The sequence below is a fragment of the Adelges cooleyi genome, unplaced genomic scaffold, assembly GCF_023614345.1.
Source record: "Adelges cooleyi isolate 19-005CV unplaced genomic scaffold, UGA_ACOO_1.1 ACOO_flye_CR_arks_rails_tigmint_CR_PRNA_9, whole genome shotgun sequence".
In the NCBI taxonomy this organism is placed as follows: Eukaryota; Metazoa; Arthropoda; class Insecta; order Hemiptera; family Adelgidae; genus Adelges; species Adelges cooleyi.
In genome coordinates this window covers 14,327,824-14,344,529 of record NW_026096579.1, presented here as the reverse complement: position 1 = coordinate 14,344,529, position 16,706 = coordinate 14,327,824, and the positions used below count along the sequence as shown (strand labels likewise).

The window sequence follows — 16,706 nt, the reverse complement described above, 5'->3', positions numbered from 1 at the left end:
AAAGTTTCTTATCATTTATTTTATTCCATTATAAACTAGTTTTGGGCCTATATTATTAATTAATTGCATTCATTTGTAAATTGCATTTTAAACCGACAGTTACTAAAAAAAATATTATAACAATTATAACGCAAAATGAACCATTATCAGTGTTAAACGTTTTGTATAACATGTAATAATATATAAAAGTGGTATTAAGTTTTAACACATATTATATTGGTTTTATTTGAGATACCTATCGTATAAACCTTTTTGTAGATCCAAACAAAAAAAAATCACAAAGTCCTGCAACTGTTACAAAGTTATAGCCCTTCACTGCTTGAATTTTTTTTTAACCATATGCTATAAATGTACTTAATACTACTTTAAAAAAATAAAAATAAATTTTTTTGAGTTTTGGTTTCATGGAAAACGCTAATTAAAGAGTTGTTCCAAATATGGAACATTGTGCATACAAAGATGTATAGCATGAGCAGATATAAAAAATAAATACAATCGTTCCATAAATGGAACATTATGCAGTGAAGGGTTAAGCAATGTTAGATGTAACGCTCTGCTAATACACGCACCATATGCATTCGCTGGGTTTATTTTTTTTCATAAATATTACAAAATTGAATTCTCGTCCAAAGTTCAAAAGGCGTCGCCCCGAACACAATGTGTATCAAAGAGAACGCTGAAAAAAGTGTTTACCGGCTACACTTATTTGGCTACAATTGTGGAAGTTGCGCCAAGTCTCTTGGATGGAGTAAAAACCTCTCAGGCCATGTTTTCCAAACAAGTGGCATACAAATAACCTTTAGTTAGCTGCAGCAATGAAGAAGTTTTACTTTTTTGTAAAAACTTTGGACTACAGTAGTTTTTACTTAGCGACCAATTGTTGTACTGTGTGTTTATGTTACTTGTAAAATTCTTAGAGCCCCCTTCTCCCCCACCCCACTTATTGGTAGGTACCTCTTTTCCATAGAAATACAACGTTGTATATTGAACTTTTAAAAAAGTATGTCATCAAAACAGAATCAAGAAAAACAATCTCACCATTGTTTCTAACGTTGCACACGACAGTTTTCATGCCGAGACATATTTTACTAATTGTGTATTTATACTTATTGATTGGTAATTTTGATATAAGTGGCGTGAACCCGCTGGGCACTATACAGATTGTTAATAACACCTAACCTACCCTGTGTTCAATTTATATACCTGTACACCACTCTATTTTGCAATAAACGATAAATATATTATCCAAAAACGTATGTTTTCGAAAATACCCCAAGTGACACGAACGTGTATAATTATTAATGATCCACCCTTATAATTCCTTAAAAGCTAATAAACAAAGTTCTAATATATGTTCATGCAATTTGAACAGGCCATTTCGAGTTTCTATTAACGCGAGTACCCTCTTAGAATAAAAACATAATGTAAACAAAGTGGTAAGCAGCAACATCACGCACTTTACTTAATTGATCAAATTGTTCCAACTTGAATAGACTGTTCAATAATGTAAAACAAATCACTTTAATGACATATATTATATATATAAGATATATATAATTTCATAGTAGTTTAGGTATAGTTTCATATTAGTTTCTAAAATACTGTATCCACCGACTATTGTACTATGTGTTTTATACTGTAGTCAAAAAAACACCTTGTCTACAGTAATTACCTTGATTTTAAACTATCGGTAATAAAATAATATTGTTATATAACTAGAACAAGTTCAGAAATAATAGATAGTCGCACCATAATTATTACATTGAAATACTGTTTTGTTCAATAGAATATTGCAGTAGGAAATTACATCAATAAATTAATTTTGTTTGTACACATAATATTATCATGTGGTATTTAATGCTATATCCGGGGTCATAATAAATGCAATAATTATAGCCATTAAATATTAACGGTTGTATTTGTAGGATTATTACCAACCACAGTCGTGTATTGGAATGGCTCACAAAATAATTATTAATAATAATTCACGGTTATATGTTGTTGTTTTTTTGTTTCGGTTACAGAATTCCTCATTGAAAGCACTCTCTAATGACAATAGCTGATATTATATTTTTTCTCACTCTGTATATGCAAGTGTGAAAACAATATGGTCGTTGTCCGAATCTAAATTAGCCAAACCTAACGGACGGGTGTATATAATTAAATGTTTGTAACTATTGTGTTGTGTATGCGATGGAAACAAAAAAAGGTGCTGAGTCTTTGCTGGCCTATTTTCCTTGTTTAAGTGGGGATTTCCACAGCACAAGTAATACCATGGTCGATTACCGGTGGAAAGGATAACGAGGGGGTAGGGGGGTAGGCCCATCCCATTAATTTAACGCATATTAAAATGTTAATTTCCCTCCCAATCCTCATCACATTGTCACTGGGCGACAGAGGGAATAAAAAATTCAAAAACACCACTCTTGTTTTTCGTCGGTTTCATTGTTTGAGCTAAAGCTTTTTTTCTTTTCTTCCATCCCTCTCTCTCTCTGTACACAAAACACGCACATCTATATCCGACCACGACATGACCGAACGATTATTTATAATCCTTGGCGAGCACGCCGACAAACTAACCGCTGACTTCATAACGAAACCAATTTAAAATCGCATAATTAATACACAAACGCGATTAATCAATCGACTAGACTAAATCGATCTCGACTAGACTAACAGCTGTTGTAAAAACGTTACAAAAAAAAAAAATGTTTAACGTACCAATCGTTTTACCGCCAATGTCGTATTGACAACTGGAAATCATATAATATTATAGCTTCGGTGTGGAGATTGAGACGGTTTTAGCACAAATTAAATAATACTAGATAGCGCAGTGATAACAATTATAATTTCCAAAAAGATGGCGAAAAATGGTAACTTCAATTATCTCTATTGGCGGCATGCACAATTAGCAATCTAGTTTATTATATATAGGTATATCTGTGAGCTTTAATAAGTTCAGGTCAGTGTGACCAAATAATGAAAAAAAAAATAATAATCCTTCTGCAGTTATATACAGTATGGTCAAAGAAATTTGATCACACATCTGTGTAATGTTATCATTATCGACCATGGTTAATCAACTAATTGTTATCAGTATTTCTTATCAGTTTATGTTACTATTGTGTGAATAGTGTGTACACGATTTTCGGCTCTATAACTTGGTCATATTGCATTAAGTTTAAACCGCAATCAAGAAACGTTATTTGAAAATCTATTGTTTTACAGTGAAGTGCACTATCTGGTTTTAAAGTTAGCGGTATTAGTTTTATAACGATGCGCTCCTTGTCACACTTATTCGTGTAATGCGGGTAATTAATATTTTTTAATTGATACGGTAACTAAAAAAATGTTATGTTTTTTTTGTGGTAAAAAAAAACCTACCGCGTTGTGTGAAATTACCTAACCGCGATCAATTTCAATAATCATTAATTAACGGCTATCATTGCATAGCCGTAAGTCATAGGGGTGCAAGTGGTGTATTATATTGGTTCCATTCAATTAAAAACAATCAGTACCGCATCGCTGAACAACATTTTTAATTTGAATTAATTTTTATACTTTTTATCATACCGTTATTTTTATAAAACATTGCATGAGTTTTAAAATAATACCATGTTTTATTTACTCTTCAAACTCGATAGTAATACATTTATATATATATAAAGTACACAGTACACACGCTTAAAAATATTATTCAGGAATTTACTGTTATTAAATTCTACCGTTTTTTTGGTGTTACGTGTATGTAAAATAATATTATTTATTTCAATGAAACATGTTTTTTTTTTAACTGTGAAAATGTATGGTAAAACAAAATGTATCTTTTGCAAAAACTAATCAATATTAATGAGCGTTTTAATTTTAAAATATGTGTTAGAAAATACTAAACAATATAACCAACAAAACTAATATACTATACTTGTAATTATAAGTACAACTTAAATTTCGGCAATCCATAAAAATGACTGTTAAAATATGTACAGAGTGATGCATTAGGGATAAGACACAGTTTTTAAAAGTAGAACAATTTACTCACATTAAATAATACAATCACTTATCAGTTATCACATATCTTAATAACTTATGAGAACGTTGTAATCGAAGTAACCGCATTGGTAACCCAACTAACGTTTTGTTAACAAATAAAATTTAACAATAGTAATGTTATGGTGAAACTTATTTTTTTTACCAGATGTTAAATTTAAATGAATTGTTAACTAACATTGTGTTAAGAGTGTATTCAACATTAGTTGGTGAAACCGGCTGATTGTATTGGATTTAAATCAAAAATATTTGCTATAAAGTCACACACTGAAATTGGTAAAAATTTTTATTTTTTGTAACTTTATCGATTATTTAGCATATTTTGTTGTTTTCAACGAAAAGGATTGGACTGGTAAAAAATCGTTACAGTGTTTTAAGATCTGTGTGAACATTGTTCATCGGCATTGCAACTGAAACGCGGTTAATTCAATTTATCAGACTGTTGAACAGCACATGTGTGGAGGATGGCTTGGCCGTATTATTATGATAAAACAGCGGTGGGTGCTTGGAGCTTTTGTACAGGGTGTACACACTACAGCAGAAAAGAACTAACGGATGACCTTAATCCGGATTAAACAACCCTCATTCGACCCTGTTGCTAAAACAAATGTCGCGTACGTAACAATGGCCACTCTTTAAGTACACTCTTCAATGGTACACATTTGTATGCCGTTCTTTTTTTTACATACAACAAAACCAATGAGTGTTAAGGTTCACACACAAACTCATTATTATTCATTAAACGCAACAAAACGACCGAATGATTGTTTCAAAAGCAAACATTTCGAGAAAAACCAAGTATAACCTTACCCGGGAAAAACCCACCGAGTGTAACAACGCACAGTAACAGATTAAGCTCTGAAGTTTACTGAAGAGTACTTTGAAATTCTCTTCGAGTCTTACTTAATACTTTTTTTTTTTTGTTAAACTCAAATCGATCACAGACGATTGAGACGATAACGCGAACTGAGTTATGAACAATTATAGTAAGTAAGCCACTGCCTTCGATGACAAAAATTCATCTTGGATTTTTAAACAATATGCCAACTATTATTTGAGGGTTAATTATTATTAACGTTATGAACTTGGACGGTAGTCATTTTTATTGCCACATTTGATGAACATAGTTGAATCTTTTTTGAATGCTTACATTTTCTCCTGTGGTGTTGTAAAGAAGTTTTTTTTATTCTTAAAAAATTATGCATGTTGTAAAAAATGTACATAAATGTTAATACTTTATTTATACCGTTATTTTCTGCTAATATGCTTTATTCCTATGTTGTTGTCTTTGTTCGGAAATTTTGCTATTTCCTTGCCCTTAGTATAAATTAACTAAATAACTCAAAGACTATATGCGCCGCAACCCCTATAAGAAAACATCCGGCGGAATCGTTCACATTGAGGTCAACGGTTTCCGGTCATGGTTATCATTTGCTACAAATGCTGTGTAAGTATTGCAAGACGTCTTATTTGACCAAATAAATTATAGCTTAAAATCGATTGCGGCGTTACGATGAACCTGTATTTACGTTCTACAACGTTCCTTGCATTGATTCCTTTTTGTAGAATAATAATGATAAAAAAAATTACAACATCGTTATGGCGTATTATCGTTTAGGTTACCATCGTTAAAAATGCATAATATAAAAATAAAAATAAAATCAATAACACACCGTCTTTAAAAATGTTTTATAGAATAACTACAGTTACGGGTAATAATTAATTTCGTTTCTTTGGATAAGTCTTGTTGCCATTCGAACGACTTATGCCTTTATACAGAGTGTCCCATTTTAAAATACTAATCCAATCATAAAGTTGTTTATTAGACACTTTTAGAGTACAAAGAAGGACGTTAAAAAAAAAAATGGTCCAAAAGTCAAAATGGCCGACTTACGGTCAAAAACATAATAAAATAACAAATCTAAAAATAGCTAGAGACTTCATTTACAAATAATGGGTTTACCGAATAATTTTTCCAACAAAAATTGTTAGTTTGGATAAGAACATTAGTTTCAAAAAATACATGGTTTCCATTTTAAAACAAAAAACATGTTTTTGACCGTAAGTCGGCCATTTTGACTTTTGGACCATATATATATAAATATTTTTTAACGTCCTTCTTTGTACTCTCAAAGTGTCTAATAATCAACTTTTTGATTGGATTAGTATTTTTAGAGAAAACTCGATTAGTATTTTAAAATGGGACACCCTGTATGTTTTTTTTACAATCCAAAGTGTTAAATTCTTAATGCCGAAGACGGTATCGTTTCGCAAGTAAATCGTATGTAAAAATGGGTTTTTTTTTATTTTTATTATTATTCAATCCCATTACATTTCCAATACATCAATTTACTTTTTACTTTTTTTTCAATTCCGTCTCTTCAAAGCGAAAAGTCATTCGGTGGCGTGACAAAAACGTTGAATTCCAGTTTGTTGTTTACTGAGGCGTTTAATTCAATTGCGCTGTATCACAAAATAAAAAAAATAAATTACACAAGAATATTATTGTGAATTGCCAGTAGACGGAATTGAATTGTTGTAGAACTTTGGAACTCGTGTTTAACTAATATTCAAATAATAATAATGATAAAATATATGGGATTAAACAAGACTAATCGTTCCAATGTCTATTATGACAACAATAATAAATGTGACCACTTTTACATTTATAAAGGGTAGCCTCTAACTCAAAATATTTATTTTCTCTTATCACCATTTTATCATTTATTTCTTTTCTCTTGTCTCTAATCATTTTCTTTTATCAGTTAATTACTATACTTATGTTATTATTGTCCAAAAACTGTGTCCAGCTAAAAAAAACCACAACACGGCGTGTTATGTATGCAATATTTGTACATTCTTGTCGTACCTAAAAAATACATTTAAGATATTGCCTATCTATAATAGTATTATCTATAAGTATCATTGCAAATCAACTATGTGCTATGAATTATGAACTAAAATATGCTGGTTTTTAAATCTTACCTAAATTGTTATTTCTATGATGCTATTTAATGCCAAAATATTGCACTCTTTGCTTTAGAACAACACTTTACCAAATTTCTTCATAGATACACGAGAACAACGCTTGAAACTAAATTATATGCCTTCAGTTTTAGTTAAAAACCAATACATAGTATGTGTTCTGAGTTTTTATAATTATTGCTGTAGAACAACAATGTGAGATTTTTGGCCTAAAAGTTGAAATGATTTTCCAAAATATCATTTTTCTATTTGAAGATCAGAATGTGTAAGCTGAAAGTCGATTCATACAATATTGTTAATTCTCGAAGTTTTAATAATATTTCAATAAAAATTAATCATTTTACATTATTTAATGAATAATCATTTCAAAAATTTGAATGCCTTTTGATTATTTTTAGTTAAAACAAAAATACTTAATTATTTTTAAACTTGTATCGTAATGTTTACAACAACAATCAGATTTAAAATTAATGAAAGCTGTTGGAATTCTTCAACCAAATTCAAGAACATTTTGAAGAATTTTATGAAAAATCTGAGTAATTTTTTCTAAAATACAAAAAAGAAATGCTCTTAAACTTTTAAAGTCGAATTATGACTCCGAAACTTTGCCATTTTAAACCGGATATTAAAATATTTTCCTACTACTGACATAATTATCGATGAATTAAAACAACTTTTCGTTGGTACTAACCAAATTGTTAACATTTTTAAGTCACTAACACCAGACTTCGGTCAAATAACACACTTCAACTCAGCTTTTCAACTTTGCAAAATTCTTGATTTTTGATAACTATTATTATAATATTATTAGTGGCTAATTTTCCTGATGTGTGTATATACCTTGCTTTATTTTTTTTTATTAATACTAACTTACAGTAGAGCGAAGCTTTATAAAGAAAAAAATAATAATAATTAAAAATGTAATTTTCAAGTTAAGCCTCTGATAATAATAATTGTAATAATTGTAATATAAACGAAGGCCATTTTAGTAGCGGGAAGATTTAAAATTCTACAGTTAAAACGTTAAATAGCTCGAATTCCAATTATATAGGATTCGGTAAGTACGCCAAAAGCGTGGCCGCCCTAAAAACCAGTGTACACCGGGGGCTAAAATATTTTCAAAATTAAACCGATGAGAACAACAAAAATGATTTAAAAACCCCGACCTCGGGTCATGATACTTAAGCGGGGTGGTGGGGGGGGCGTATCGAACTCAGTCATTTGCCCCGGCGGCCATTAACAATACTAAATTAATAATAAATAACAAGGCTAAATAAAATAATTCATAATATTGCCCGGCTCGTAACGTAGGGCGGAGTAGGTTTTAAAAAGAAAAATATCTATACTTTTTTTTTTTTTTGAAAAGAAAAGCGAGCCCTTCGTTATAAATTGAATGGTCGCGTGCGCTTTAATCTTACAAAAATGATTATGAAAATAATGCACATAATATAAGATACAAGGTGATCCATCTGATTGGATACCTATACTTGTATAGGCACGTGTTTTTCAATGCTTTGAACATTTTCAACATCATCCCTTATATAGATAATAATAATAATAATAATAACAGACAAGCGATTCCAATCTACCCATTCAAATACAGTGCCGGCTTCTGGTCAAAATGGAGTGTCTCGCATCAGATGGATCACCCTGTATATACTATAATACTTATACTTAGTAGAAGTATAAAAAATAAAAAACATTATTATAATAGTATATACAGTTTGATAGGGGCGACCCGATGTGACACCTTCTACTGAACGGGTCTGATAATTTTATTATTGTTGTTGTTTTTTTTATTAACAATGTAATCGTGTGTTTAGACACCTATAACGGGCATTTTTTATATTAAATAAACGCAAAATCCGTTGTTCCAGAACAGTTATATATGTGTGTGTCTGATTCAAAGAGGTGGTCACATGTATAAAACTATAGCCACGTGGTCAGGGAAGTGAGCAAATTGAAAATTAATGACCTCGTATACTTTGGGTACATTTTTTTTTTGTTAACGATAAAAAGTTATTTGACACGTTTTTTTTTTTTAGCTACAGTACAAAAATGATATTTAATATTATGCTAAAGTTGATTCCAATAGTTATTATTGTTGTTTATACGTTTTATTGTCAAAGCCAATAATAATTATTATCATTATAATAATATGAATAAACCAATACTGTTTGGACCGAGCCGTAATGATTATAATTAATAATATTAGCATATTTTAATTGTACCGTTTAATCAATACGACCCGTAATTATTATTACTTATATATTTCATATTATATTAAAACACGAGTGATTTAAATACAGTCGATAATAATTTGAAGAAAAAAATATATAAATGTGTTAAAATACCAATATTAATTCGTACACATTAGAGTGCCATAATAAATAATAATTAGTAACACATTAGAATTTGAACAATGTTACTTTCTCCTTTTAACTTTTACCTTCTCTAAAACTTTAGTAGCTCAAAAACAACTACATAGTTGTTGATTGCATTTCAATTGGCACGTTTAAAAAAAAAATGTTGTATAAAATATCATGTGCTTATATCTTTCATTTCTTTTATAAAAACCACAGTAATTTTTATAGCCTCCTTGATTGCCCATCACATCACAACAATGCCAAGGAAAATGTAAACGAAAGCCCCCAGGGTAATGTGGACTGGTAGATTGTTACAATAGAGGATAATTTGGAGACACTGCTGCTGCTGCCTGCGTGGTCGAATATATACAAAGATAAGGGAAAGAATACAACGAAAAGAAATGGCTGGGCGTGAATGTGACAAAATCTTTACACGTGTATGTGTTTTGCAGGTGGACCTAAAAGAGGGGAAAGCGTTGGGAAAACGGTGGTGTATATACAGGCAAAGGGACGTCTCGATTTATCGTCTCGGACTACCCGCCGAGTGTGTGTGTGTGTGTGTGCAGTGTAAATCTCGGGTTTGATCTATAAAACGGGAGAACAATAGGCGGAGGGGTTAAAGAATAAGAAAAAAGGGATAGATGTTTGTGTGTGTGTTTGGTACTGGCGAAATCAGCTTTACCGCCACCTGGAATTAGCGTCATTAATCGCCCAATAAAATGCGCTGTCGGCAAATACGCAGCCCTCTCCCCCTCGGGCCTCCCCTTTTTGGGCGATGATGCCCTCTGCCTCTGCCACACAACACTGCCACACGAAGAATGACTAAATATTTATCACTCTAAACGCAGCGCCACACGTCTCTCCCGAAACGCATCCCTCTGAAGAAGGCAGGCCCCCAGCATATTATTTTGACCGACAATCCCACTCGGCTCTTATCAGATTTACACATGCCCTCGCAGTATAATACATGTGCACAAGTGTTCCTAAGTCGTACCTAGAACGTTTTTTTTTTTGCCCTATTTCCTACAGGAGCGCGTGCCTTCGTATAATCAACAACGACCGGACGCGAGAACGTCTTATATATTTTTCCTTCCCTTCTCCCGAAAAGCGTCCGTGGGTATCTCTAAATTTGATTTCATGAATAACGACAACCCTTTTAAGTGCCTGTACTGTAGACCTATTGTACTCCTAGGGGACTTTTGTTTTTTTTTTTTTACAAGTGAGATAAAAATAAATTATACGTCACCAAATCGCTATGCCCTATACATAATATACCAATTGCCAATTGTTACATGCATTGTTTTATCAGTCAAGTATTTTAAAGCGTATGCATACAATAAATCGGTATAATCCTAAAATCATAAAAAAAAAATGTATCCCTAGTTATACAATTGTTTAATGTTTCCACCTTTTGTAAATGGTATGTGCTGTCTGTATACAGGATAGTACAATCGCTACAGGTGGGAATGAAAATACCATTTAAACAATTTGTATTGTATTATGAATATATATATATATATATATATATATATATATATTGCAATACCGCGTACCGATGAATAACTTGCAATCCAAAAAGAATCCGAAGAATTTCCATAACAAAATACTCGTGCTCATTTAGTCGTTATTGCTGTATGTTTTTACAGAAACTTGAAATTTTAACATTGTTTCTTTTTATAATATTACATTACAACTTGGAATAATTCCTATTATTATCTTTTAAACTTTACACAGACTTACCGTTAGTCGCGAGGAATGTACTATTACCTTTTCTCATTGGATGTATTATGCTATAAATATTTTTTTATGTTTCTATGACAGATAATAGCATACCACTTTTTCATATCCTATTTTTCATCATCTGGAATTTACGCTACATTTTATCGAATATAATAACACAAAATTTCAGTTAAATCTGCTCATTTTTTTTTTCATTTTTCGGTTTACAAAATAAATAGGCATACAATAATAGGTATAATAACAAGTATGTAAGGTATACAACAATTTTTATTTTCAGTTTATTAAAAATATTTATGAAACATGACCAAAAATGCCAGGATTATTATATGAATATAAATTTATTTCCAAAAAATACATACTCGAAGTAGCATGCCTACGATATTTGGAGAATGTACATATTTTTTTTTTAACTTGGCTAAATTGGCTTTGTCCCATACTCGATAATAATAATAATAATATAGTCGATTATACCGTTATTAAACTTTCAAACGGTCTGGTCTCCACGAAGTACATATACAGTAGTGACACTCGACAAGGTGAACTTTGGCTATGTCAAGTCGTACTTGCTGCGGTGAGAAGCTTACCGTTAAGTATCCAGAACCTTTGCAATTATGATTTCCGGTAATTTAAAGTGATCAAGGCTGAAGGGTCAGGCAATGTATAGTGCCATAAGGCGACAAAAATGTACAGTGTGTGTGTATGTGATTAATCATGAGACCAGTGACACTTCTGGTGCTTGCACGAACGTCAAAACCACCACCACCACCACTTGGCCCCTAGCATCGTTTTCTTTTTAAACTTTCAAAAACGGCACACGGCTAAGTTTCTAGACGGTCCGGGGTCAAAAGTATTTAAGTATAATAATATGATAATTTCCATCGCGAATAATATGACATAATTAAATTCCTCGACGGGCGTTTTGCATTTATTTTACAATGCCGTTTCGTGCGGCAACCATAATATATTATTATGTACAACTTAACAATAATATTATAACGTTGGGTTGGTAACCGGCATGCGCTTTCTCCAAGTCAAGAGCTTGTCTTGTATATAAGTCCATTATCGAATCTTGCGTACAACAATAGAAAGTTAAGTTGCAGCCAGAAGTGCCAAAAAAAGAAAATCGAATTGAGTGTCTATACGTGGTACCGACACGTCGAGTGTTGTGCTAAGTTTGAACAATCATTTTTGGTTTACACAAATATAGCTTTGTGTACATTATGCTCTTGTCAAGCAAAAATAATCATGTGAGACATTGATCAAAATTAACAATTTAGAACACACATACCTGGCGATATGCTTTTCACACACAAACGTCTCAACCCAAAACAAAACCTTCAACTACATGTGCACTGGGTTCAGTCTGTAATAATTCACAATTTTCCATAATTAGTCATAATAATTTATTGTGTAAAATATTTAAAATATTCACAACACTATCAGCATGAGTAATTTAGGAGACCTTAATCCAGTACTACTTGCTCAGACTAGAACTAGAGTAACCGAAATTTAAAGCGAATATTTATTCATTTTCAAACTAATGTTGGTTTTTTTTTTACTTCTTATCAGAGTTGTGCAAACGATTTCGTTTAATCTTCCAATTTAGGTGTCCGAAGAAACTTATAGAAACAAAAAATGAAAATCGTTTAACGGCGATTTTACTACAACCCTTTGCAGGAACCGGAAGTTGGCGGAATCAAGATACATTTTAAGGTTTACTCTGTCGGCACAATGACATTCATAAAGCATCTAAGCTTTATTTAGTTACAGGATAAGCCATTGAGCTTCCGGATAAACTCTAACAAACAACGGCTTTTGTCGTTGCAGCGGCTTAGATCCGTTAACAGGCAAAATCCTTGTCTGATCGTTTTAAGAAAACAGCAATTCAAGACATCCAAAATGCAAATCAAATTATATAATCCGTCTTAGAAATATTTACAATTTAAGCACATTATAGCTTTTGCGAGGTTCCTTTTTTTAATTTTAATATAGATTCAAACAGAATTTATTTAAAGCACAACGTTAACTTGTAGCAAATTAAAATATATATATATAAATATAACTATTTTTTGTATTGTGGAAAAATAAGAAGCTTACAACGATTATACTTCCTAATCATTTATTTGTTTTGTTTTAATAATTTCTGTTTATTGTAATTTACTGTTTGTACTCTTCACCCTCAGAGCCGTAATCATTATTTATTTACAAATAAATCAAATAAAAATCAAACAATTTTTGTAGTTACATATTATTTTTTGTATTGCTGGCAACATTTTTTTTATAAAATAATTTTTAAAAAAGACCTTTGGATAAATATAATCATTTTCCCCATATTTTTACTGATTAAAACAGATGCAATTTAAATATGAACATCAACATTTCTAATAACAGAACCGTTTTATCGAACCGCTTGAGTAATTCGTTTTATTTTTATATATTGTAAACGACTTTGACGAAACAGCGTGAGAGATTCTTTACTATACGAATTGTCTGTTTTTCTTAGAAAATTAACTTATTTATCTAATTGCCCATAAGTGGTTCTGGCTGTATATCAAGTACAGCCGTATCAAAGTTAATTAATTAGACATTTTTAGGAATTGCTGATTAACTCTTTACTTAGAATTGTCTGCTTCTTGTGTCTGTACTAAAATGCAAAATAATACAAAAAGCATATTTCCCAATGAGTGACATAAAAGTGATTTATTAAAACCAATGTGAAGTTTGCAAGGATTAGTTTAGCGCAATTTTCATAAAACAAGTACCCATTATACGCATTATGTAAATATGTAGTTGGTTTTACAATGATGTGTTTCCAATCTTGGGATGAGAAATCAGATATAACAGTAGCAGTTTTGCTGACATACCTTTTAGCTTCGGTGCCAAACTGAGAAAATCAAATTTATCGCTATAGTTTCACTTGGATTTTTAATTATAATAAAATTTTAATGCAGATAAGCCATTGGGCGGATACAACTGCGATTCGCGGTACGTAACCTTGCAACCTTATGTTGTAATAACCTAAGTAAAAAAATAAAAATGTATTTTTCTATTACTTTACTTTTTACACGTCTTGAGATTCGCGGTTAAGCGAGAAATAAATTGAACCCGGACCCGAAGGTCGTAAACCTTAATCGAATGCGGAGCCATGCAAAGTGCTTAGGCAGAGGTGGGTGCACGTCTTAAGTGTGACGATAACAATAATACAGGGTGTCTCAAAAAGAACGGTGGGGTTTCAAACGGCTGTAGGTTGTTTTGGACCTACAGCGATCTGATAGGGCTTGAACGAAAGAGAGAGTTGTCAAGTTTCGAATGACTGTCACTATATGTCTCTCCACGTTCCCGTTTGTGTCGCCAGCCTTCATTGTTCAGTTTGTTAGGATGACGTCCGCACAACATAAGTGATCGAGTTCAGAGACATCTAGTGGCAGTCATTCGAAACTTGACAACATTCATTCAAGCCTTACCAGAGCGTTGTGGGTCCAATACTTAACACAACCTACAGCCGTTTGAAACCCCGCCGTTATTTTTGAGACACCCTGTAGTGTCGGTAAGCAAAATAAAATTTAAAAAAAATAAATAAACGCAAGTCGCCACCGTCGTTTTTATTTCGCGCACCGGTCGTTAATGAAAAACAATCTTTTTTATTTTTTCCCCACCCCTTTTGGGCCACGACCCCGGTTCTCTTTCTATTTCTTTCTTCTCTTTTTTTTCGCCTTTCTCCATTGCCACCCCCCTCCCCCCTCCTTTGGGGGAATACCCTGTGGCATTGTGCAAATTTCCAACGGTGTTCCGGCGACCGAATCATTGTAATGGACAACAGCGGCAACGGCGGGCGATTGTGACCGACGTGACGCGGGTGCAGATTCGGTTTTTACGTGCCGGAAAACCGATTAACATTTTCCAAATGACCGTTAAGCTTTAGCCAAATGCACATCCGTAGCAGCAGCAGCAGCAGCAATGGCCGCACCATTTTACTCTGCGAATAATAATAATAATAATAACAATATTAACGATGTTCGACAGTAGTCTGAACGGTTTTTCGTTTATTGTCATCCGACCCCGTTCCTGCCGCCTGCCATACCTGCCCTCACCTGCCTGGAGCCTTTTACATCCCCATTGTTACTGGCGCCCTCGCTATTGTGTCACGGCAAGTTAAATTCGTCCGCCGGCACACTTGTTGCCAACCTAGGGACTTATTATCGTACAACAACCACACACACAAATACCCAGCCGGAACGTTCAGAGCATAAAGTAAAAATACAGGGTGTCTCGAAAACAATAGTGGGGTTTCAAACGGCTGTAGGTTGTGAATTATTGGACCTACAACGCTTTGGTAGGGCTTGAACGAAAGAGGGAGTTGTCAAGTTTCGAATGACTGCCACTACATGTCTCTGAACTCGATCACTGACCATTTCTCAATATGTCTGATCGTTTATTGACACAGATATATACACTAAACTAGATTGCTAAGTGTTCATGCCGCCAATAGAGATAATTGAAGTTACCATTTTCCACCACCTTTGTGGAAATTATAACCTTATCACATGAAAATGTGTTTATAACAATAATTAAGTTGGTAACACAGAACCACAGATATATATACATAATATTTTATACACACAAAAATGGCGGACGTCGACTTCCATTCTTATCTCTAGTTAGCAATCTAGTTTATTAAGATTAGTTTACTTAGATTCCCTTATGCTTATACTGTGTATGATGTCCTGTACCGAAGCAACGAAGTAACCAAGAAGGCGAGCGACAGTGTGGCCACTTTAAATGAAAATAAATACTTTTCCTATAGGTTGTTAAACACTGCACAGTTATAACCCTGATCAACTATACAGATGAATGGATGAATTCGAATTTAGTATGATAATATTTTAACTGGCAAGTCGTATGTTTTGTATCACATGTTGGTAGTGGTAAAACAAGTGTAAAATATTTACCAGAGCAATGTAATTTCCCTATTCCGGTCACACTGCAGTTCGCCTTTTCGCTTACTTCATAATTATTTACTTATTGCGAACCCCTGGTTTGGAGTAATGTATTTCATTACAAAATCAGGGGAAATACTTAATATTATTATTTATTAGTAGGTAAAACAATTGGCTGGGGCCTTGTATATATTTGCATGTGTTGAGTACCGAACACTGTATAGACCTACTGGAATTTGCTGTGGTGGTCAATGCACGCTATTTTTTAAAGATTTGATATCATACATCTGGTCACACTGCACTTTCACACTGACGAAATTAGTGGTCCAATAACGTTTGTGCGTCATTATAACCATTTCATATGTTTTTTTTTTTAAGTCAAGACCGCGCTGTGGCCAAAAATCGTGTACAGAATACTAAGGCTAGCGGTTGAGGCAAACTTTTTACATTAGTATTTTTTATGTCCTGAATTTCGATGTAAAAAGTATTAACGGCCAAATTGGTTTATATTACTTTACCAACATTTAAGCTGTAAAATATTGTCTTAAAATATATTTTTATTTTATCGCACAACAGGTCCAGCCGCGACAACCGCGAGCTACAATTCTAAAAAAATAACCTTAAAGTGATT

The 16,706-nt window shown here is 32.7% G+C and overlaps 1 protein-coding gene across 1 annotated transcript in view; it reads left to right on the top strand.

Annotated features, from left to right (window-relative positions):
- LOC126846560 (lachesin-like) overlaps window positions 1–16,706 on the top strand; it is an 83,368-nt gene that overhangs the window by 7,278 nt on the left and 59,384 nt on the right. The window lies entirely within an intron of this gene.